The 8,476-nt window shown below is 41.6% G+C and overlaps 2 long non-coding RNA genes across 6 annotated transcripts; one reads left to right on the top strand and one right to left on the bottom strand.

Moving 5' to 3' along the window:
- Positions 1-847: 847 nt before the first annotated feature.
- On the top strand, positions 848-7,386 carry LOC121861323. Of its 4 annotated transcripts, none has more exons than XR_006088012.1 (6): positions 848-1,050; positions 1,130-1,176; positions 1,783-1,866; positions 2,109-2,162; positions 5,612-5,698; positions 7,234-7,386. It is a non-coding gene; the product is annotated as an uncharacterized LOC121861323 (long non-coding RNA). The 4 variants fall into 4 exon arrangements; XR_006088011.1 differs by having other exon boundaries at positions 1,130-1,185; XR_006088010.1 differs by having other exon boundaries at positions 850-1,176; positions 7,234-7,384.
- LOC121861324 lies at positions 4,029-5,705 on the bottom strand. Of its 2 annotated transcripts, none has more exons than XR_006088014.1 (3): positions 5,580-5,705; positions 4,968-5,060; positions 4,029-4,090 (listed from the first exon to the last, which is right to left on the bottom strand). It is a non-coding gene; the product is annotated as an uncharacterized LOC121861324 (long non-coding RNA). The 2 variants fall into 2 exon arrangements; XR_006088013.1 differs by lacking the exon at positions 4,029-4,090 and adding an exon at positions 4,360-4,419.
- Positions 7,387-8,476: the final 1,090 nt, after the last annotated feature.

Here is an 8,476-nt window from a genome sequence, read left to right as displayed (position 1 = left end):
CTCTTATGGACATATAATTGGGTTAGGTTAGATAAACATTTTTTAGTCTATACCTAAACTGTATCATAACTGTTAAACGTTGAGCTGTTGGTTAATTTAATCATGTTCTATCTTCCTTTACGTGTTCCTATCTCTACTGTGTTACAATAGTTTAAAATAATATGTAGTATATTCTGGGGCCACAACCTTAGAGATATTATATTATATTTATAATTTGTTAGTCAAATTGATACAGTAAAACCATTGGTAAATATATTGAATAATAATTATTGGCATACAATAATATGATATATAAGTGAGGGTAAAATAGTGCTATAAGCCGTGCCTATCCTGTTGCTCCTGCCAACACACAGCAAGTCTCTCACAACTATTATAAGGCTCTCTCTCACACCACCATAATCCCTGCACACTTATCATTCATAGTAAAACACAAATGAGTCCTCACAATACAATATTACAGCAATACAAACCAATTTTCTTCACAATATTTTTCGATGCTGTGTTTGCATGGAGGAGGGCATGGCACACCACACCCTTCTTCCCAACCACACACTCTTCCTCCTAACCACTCCCTCTTCCTCCCATGCACATCCTCTTCCTCCCATCCACATCCTCCCATCCACAAACACTACCACCCATCCACACACCCAAAAGGTTGGGTGGATGGGAAGGGAGTTGGGATGGGTAGGTATGTGAGTTGGGTTGGAGGGGAGGTGGTGTAGGAGGAGGGTTGGGTGGGAGGGAGGGGGGGTGGGAGGGAGGGAGGGTTGGTGGGTGGGTGGGGGTGTTTGGGAGGGAGTGTTGGGTATAAGGAAAGGTGTGAGAGAGGGTGAGTGTATGGATGGGAGTGAGGGTGTGTGTGGGGGAGGTCCTCCCATACACACACCCTCACTCCCATCCATACACTCACCCTCTCTCACACACCCAACCTCCCACCTTTAATGTGTGTGGATGGGACTAAGGTTTTCTCATTTCTTTCAGATTGTGCGCCTCCGAGGTGAACGTCTGACTGAAGTGAACGTGTGGCTGGTCGAGAACTCCTCCAAACAGGTAAAGTACTTATGACAATATATAATGTCTATATGCAAGTATTTATGAATGTTATGTTTTAAAGTTTTTTGTATTCCAGGTTTGTTTGTGTGGCTGACTGGACCTACTACAAGGTGCTTCTTGCAGGTAATAAAGGTAAAGTTTTTCAAGTTATAGTTGATAGCACTAACAGCACCGTAGTTAGACGTAGAATGCACAGTAGTAACTCCGCCTTGTTCAGTCGAACATGCCGGTCCCAAGCCCGGATAAAGGAGGAGGGCTACTGCAGTGTTGTATCTACCATCGCCACCTAACAAACTTACATTATAAATTGTTCTGAAAAAGGTAATGTGTTCTGTCAGCAACATAGAAAAAAATTACATATGTACTATGTTTTTACATCTTTGTAGATAGGTAATACAAAATAAAGAATTGAATGTACAGTATATTTTTTATTTTCATATGTATACACTACACATTTATTGCAATATACAATAACAGTCCAGAAGCTGATACAGAAATACAAAATATCCTTGGTCATATAGCCTGGTTTTATACCTGCACTGTCTAGGTACAGTATATATCAATTTACTGGCCATTCCTGCAGTCTTATGTTCTTAAACCTACATTACCAAATATTAGCACAGAAGAAAATCATAAAACTTGTAATGATTGGCAACATCACTAGATATCTTTCTCCCGTGTCCCCTGAAATCACATTACAGTACCACTACCATTATTATTTCTCGGCAGATACATCAGTGATGGTGAGGCCGTCACATTACCAGCGGTTGTGGATTTCTCAATTCAACCTTTATATTGCAGACTCCACATAAGGTGAGTTTATTTCACTAGACCTTAAGGTTTTATAAAGTATCTTGTCAGGTTTTGGTCCTACACAAAATTTAGCTTTAGATAATAATGGAAGTCTTGTACTTTGTGAATAATTTTGGCCAGGCACAGTAGATATATTTCTAAATTTATCCAAGTTACCAAGTCTTTAGGGGGCGGGGTGGGGGGAGGGGGGTTCATAAGTTGTTTATTACAATTTTACAAGATTTTTTCTTCTATATTTTCAGGTAAAACACTTCCATTCAGCAATTGGTGTGCAGTGTCCAGATTGTCAACATTTAGTAAGTAAAATTCTTACTGTACTTTACTTTCATTTACTGTATATATACAATACTTTCAAATTAATAGTATGTATGCAATCAAAAATGTTCTTTACGGTCATGGCCGATGAATTTCAAAATGAACACGAGACGCCCGTTCTCTCGGTAAGGTTGTCAAAATCCTTTGTCCGAGGCGTCGGTGACTTAAATGCATTATTTGTGCCATCTGTGGGTATCTAGTAGTTTTGATTACATGTACCCAATAGGGCATCACATGGGCACTTTGATGTCAATTGGTGATAATTATATGTAATTAATGTATATATGTTCTAAGTTACCCAGAAGCCATCATGTGGGTGTATCCAAGTTGATCACTTTAGTTCATGTTTCAGGTATAGTTTACAGTTTTACTGTACTTGTGGTTTATTTAGATCATTATCATTCAACTCCGGAATATGAAACGTAAAGTTCATTCAATATTTATTTATTTATTTATTTATTTTGTTATACACAGACATTGTAGGAGTACAAACCATTACAAACACCTCCCAGTGCAAGTGCCTCTACCACTACAAATGCCTCTACCACTACAAACGCAAATGCCTCCCCCAAACGCCTCTACCAGCAAACGCCTCCCCCGGTACAAACGCCTCCCCCGGTACAAACGCCTCCCCCGGTACAAACGCCTCCCCCGGTACAAACGCCTCCCCCGGTACAAACGCCTCCCCCTGGTACAAACGCCATCCCTCAACAAGCCACCAGAGGCCTTCCCACACTGAACAACAATTACATATTACACTTAATTTTACAAACCACTAAGAGAAATGGATCCGTGCGAGATATTCAAACCTCTCACAATCCGTTTGATTGATGTCCGTGTATCTCGTTGTACACCTTGCTGATACTTCACCTGTGGACGAAAAATATACAGTATTATAAAATGGAAATTTTTTGCAACCACAACAAAACTGTGACTACCACTGTAGTTAATAATGCTACTGTACATAATGTATCTTGCTATTTTTAATACTTTGTGTGGCTTTAATCAAGGTTCACTCCTACAGTCTTGAATGCATTAGTACAGTACTTTAAGTATTTTCTCAAGTTTTGCTAAATTATAACAAAAATATTTCCGTAATACTTAACTTTCACAGTTACACTATTCTTACAGTAGTGTACAGAACACCAATTCTGTTCTTTCTTAGTAAGGTGGTAGTCCTCAAGGTGTGGGATGCTAGACAGTCGTGGTCACCTTGTTGTGTCTGGTCCATCTATCTTGTACACCAACCACCTGCAACATGATTATATTTGTTTTTAGATACTCTACATCTGAATTAATTAAGCTATTTTATATCACAACCAATACACAATATTGAGGTTAACTTGTACTGTATGTTCTTAAATGCACTATTTTAAGTAATATATCAAGTTTTGCTAAATTATATAAAAAAGGTTTCAGTAATACTTAACTTTTACATTACAGTACACTATTCTTACAGTAGTGTACAGAACACCAATTCTGTTCTTTCTTAGTAAGGTGGTAGTCCTCAAGGTGTGGGATGCTAGACAGTCGTGGTCACCTTGTTGTGTCTGGTCCATCTATCTTGTACACCAACCACCTGCAACATGATTATATTTGTTTTTAGATACTCTACATCTGAATTAATTAAGCTATTTTATATCACTACCAATACACAATATTGAGGTTAACTTGTACTGTATGTTCTTAAATGCACTATTTTAAGTAATATATCAAGTTTTGCTAAATTATATAAAAAAAGGTTTCAGTAATACTTAACTTTTACATTACAGTACACTATTCTTAACAGTAGTGTACAGAACACCAATTCTGTTCTTTCTTAGTAAGGTGGTAGTCCTCAAGGTGTGGGATGCTAGACAGTCGTGGTCACCTTGTTGTGTCTGGTCCATCTATCTTGTACACCAACCACCTGCAACATGATTATATTTGTTTTTAGATACTCTACATCTGAATTAATTAAGCTATTTTATATCACAACCAATACACAATATTGAGGTTAACTTGTACTGTATGTTCTTAAATGCACTATTTTAAGTAATATATCAAGTTTTGCTAAATTATATAAAAAAGGTTTCAGTAATACTTAACTTTTACATTACAGTACACTATTCTTAACAGTAGTGTACAGAACACCAATTCTGTTCTTTCTTAGTAAGGTGGTAGTCCTCAAGGTGTGGGATGCTAGACAGTCGTGGTCACCTTGTTGTGTCTGATCCATCTATCTTGTACACCAACCACCTGCAACATGGTTTGGATTTAGATCAATCTTAATTACCTTAATGTATTACTACCAATACACAACATTTACTCCAGAATTTCTTGGAATCTAAACTTGCATTCTTATATATATGTGATATATCCATACACTCAAACACCCTCCTATATCACCTTACACAGGAGCATTGTCCTTCTCACTTTTGGCTGCAGCAGTCTTCATCTAGGCATCATCCCCCACATGCCTTCATAGTACATGCTATTTTTTGCATCACATTTTTAACATGCACTCCATTCACCATTGCTTGAGCACACCACCATCCATGCATGAGCGCCCCCACTGTACGAGCGCCCGTCCACTATACGAGGCCCCCACCCCCACTGTACGAGGCACCCACCCCCACTGTACGAGGCGCCCCCCCATTGTACGAGCGCCCCTGCACTGTACGAGCGCCCCTCCACCGCCCAATGCTCCTCCTTTCCAACCCTTCACACAAAGTAAGTCCCTCCTCTCGAGTCTTACTTCCAGTAGTTTTTGGGGATGGCCATACTAAGATACATAAGTAATTTACCTAAGAAGGCTTAAGTAACATGCTGGGTGTTACATCTTGCTCAAGGTGTCGGTCACTTCCTCTACATTGGCATTCACGTACGTCAGCTGTCACCTGCAACATGTTTAAAGTTGTAATTTATGTACAATGAAGATTAAACATACAATTTCCATCTACCACCAGACTACATGTACTTATACTGTCCCCAATTGTTTATTTAAATACCTTATCTACAGAAGATCTTATTTTAAGTTGCATTAGTGTTTTAGTTTTCTTGATACCTCAACAACTAACATTTACCACAACAATAGTATAGCCAATCATAAGCCTTCATCACCAATACTGCTACACTACTAAATCTCTCCACACTGCTTCATACACAACAGTTTACCACAGTTCACTTACTGAATCCTCCCTCCCTTCCTCCCACCCCTCAAGCCCCCTTAGGTATTCCCCTTGACAACTTGAATGAAAAACTTTACCAACACACCTGCTCACCCCATATGCCAATACACAAGGCATATTGTCCCCCCCCACCCTAATTACAACAAGCCACACCCACACAATGTTTAATGATTTCACAAGTCCCACAAGCTTCCCTTGCCTAAATAAAACTCAGTAAGTTGACTTTACCTGTTCTGGCATTTTAAGTTATTTCTCCTTAGGTTCAGTATGATGTTACTTCTGGCCAGCTTAACCTGAGGAGAAAGTCAGTACAGTACACGATTAGATTTTGAAAAGGAAACTGCAAAGTACGCAAGCTATTGATTTTTAATAATTTAAACAAGTGAAATTTTTTTAGCTTAACTTTCTGAATTCATGATCAGTTAACTTGTGGCAAATTTTAAGTTACATTCTTTAATATATTTGTTATCCAATATATAAACTATATAATAGGTAACTTAATATTAATTTGGGTTAGTCTAGATTAGTTACATTTAATCTATGTTAGGCTGATTAGGTTAGTTAATTTGTTAGTTAAAACCCACCTACTAACAACCAGCTTTACTTACTATTAATCACATTACTACTACTAATGCTCACTAATACTGTAACAAATTGGCATTTAGTCCTGTACATTTTTATAGCACTTTATTAAGCTTTCCCAAATCTCTACAGCTAATCTTAATTTGACTCCCAGCTCAGTTTATCTAGACAGTCCACACAGCTCTCCAGAGCCCGTTGTAAAATTGCAGTTTCGTCGAATATGCCCTCGTAGTTTAGAAATTCGTTTATCCTGTGTATTTTGGGTCGATTCAATGAAATTTGGCCTTTATTTCCAGGGGAAAGCACCCTCTTTAGAATTATATCCCCCCCCCCCAAAACAAAGCATGGAATCTTCAAAACTCCTTTCTGACATTCTTTGCTCCCTGGTTAAAATGGTGTTAGAAATACTCCAATAAGGAGATCTAAAGGTTGGGGATGGTTAAAAGTCAGGTGTGTACTGGCCGAAACTGCAATAATACCGAGCCCTCCAACACACACACACACACACAGTCCTCCAACACAGTCCTCCAACACACACAGTCCTCCCACACACACAGTCCTCCCACACAGTCTCCAACACACAGTCCTCCCAGCACACACAGTCCTCCAACACACACACACAGTCTCAACACACGTCCTCCAACACACACAATTCTCCAACACACACACGTCCTCCAACACACACCAAACACACACAGTCCTTCCCAGCACACACACACACACAGTCCTCCAACACACACACAGTCCACCACCACCCGCACACAGTCGGTCCTCAACACACACACAGTCCTCCAGCACACACAAACACACACACACAGTCGCACTCCAACACACACACACACAGGTCACTCCAACACACACAGTCCTCCAGAGCCCTCCAACACACACACACACAGTTCTCCAGAGTCCTCCAAAACACACACACACACACACCCAGTCCTCCAGAGCCCTCCAACATTCACAGTCAGCCAGGTCCCACACACACACCCTCCACTGCCCAGTGTAGGAGCACAGTGTTGAGTGGTTTATGGGCTGACCATAATAGCTAAGATAATATATAAGTAACTTAACTGATGAGGCTGAAGTAACATGCTGGGTGTTAAATGTTGCTCAAGGTTCTGTCACTTCTCCATTGGCCTTCAAGTACACCAGCTGTCACCTGCAACATGATTAAAGTTGTAATTTACGTTGAATGAAAATTAAACTTGCAACTTCCATCTACCACTACACCACGTGTACTTACTGTCCCCAACTGTTTACATAAACCATTACCTCCACACTAAAACTATAGCATTTTTAGATCTCATGTTGTTCTCCCGACCTCCGTAAAGTGTCATTAATGCAAGAACGAATGTAAGTGTCGCCAAGACCAACACATGTGGTAACTCCAACGAGAACCAGGCCAATAAGGTAAGAAATAAGGGATTCCAACATATGGTGAGTCTGTTAGATTAGGTCCGGTTTATGTTTTTATATGGTTTTTTTTTTTTGCATTTTTCATTCGCCGAGCCAATATTTTTTTCGGAAAACGCCTCACCAAAAAAATCTATAAAAAACGACCAATTTCCGACGGAAATGGAGGTCATAACCGATCTAAACACAAATACGCTAATATTATTTTGTTATACTTTCTAATTGTTGTGTTCACATACAAATGGACCTTTTTTCACCAGGAGACAACCAAGGAACCTCCAGGTTACGTTACGTTGTTAGGTTAGTTATGGTGCTTTTTGGTTGTTGACCAATGGGTTTTTCCGATTGTAAAATCCATGGTTGCCCGCTTTTAAAAAATTACCAGGAACCTTAATGTTACGGGATTTAATATATACTGTATTCTGAGACGTCTCGCCCTCTAGCCTAGCCTAGCCCCGCCCCGCCTCGCCCGGCTCCCTACCTCACCTTGCCCGGCTCCCTACCTCACCTCCCCCCGCCCGGCTCCCTCCCTACCTCGCCTCCCCCCGCCCGGCTCCCTCCCTACCTCGCCTCACCCCGCCCGGCTCCCTCCCTACCTCGCCTCACCCCGCCCAGCTCTCCCTACTCACTCACCCCGCCCATCCCTCCCTACCTCGCCTCACCCGCCCGGCTCCCTCCCTACCTCCTCCCACCCCGCCCGGCTCCACTCCTCCTCCTCGCCTCACCCGCCCGGCTCCTCCCTGCCTCGCCTCACCCCGCGCCAGCTCCTCCCTCCCCTCGCCTCCCTTGCCAGCTCCTCCCTCCCTCGCCTCACCCCGCCCGCTCCCTCCTCCCTCGCCTCCGCCTCACCCCGCCCGGCTCCTCCCTCCCTCGCCTCACCCGCCCGGCTCCTCCTCACCCCTTGGCTCCCTCCCTCGCCTCGCCTCGCCTCACCCCGCCCGGCTAGAACCCGTAATAAATTGTTTCAACTCCCAGAAATCGTAACTAAAGAGTAAGCAAAGAACTAGCCAGTAAAAAATACATCTTAATTCCGCAAAAAATACTTCTATTTGTGTTAAATCTAGTGAATGCGGCGCAGTTTTCAATGGTGAATACAGTGGTGGTGATGAACTGCGCAGTTGTTGAGTTAT

The sequence above is a fragment of the Homarus americanus genome, unplaced genomic scaffold, assembly GCF_018991925.1.
Source record: "Homarus americanus isolate GMGI-L3 unplaced genomic scaffold, GMGI_Hamer_2.0 scaffold15095, whole genome shotgun sequence".
In the NCBI taxonomy this organism is placed as follows: Eukaryota; Metazoa; Arthropoda; class Malacostraca; order Decapoda; family Nephropidae; genus Homarus; species Homarus americanus.
This window is presented reverse-complemented; position numbering and strand designations above follow the sequence as displayed.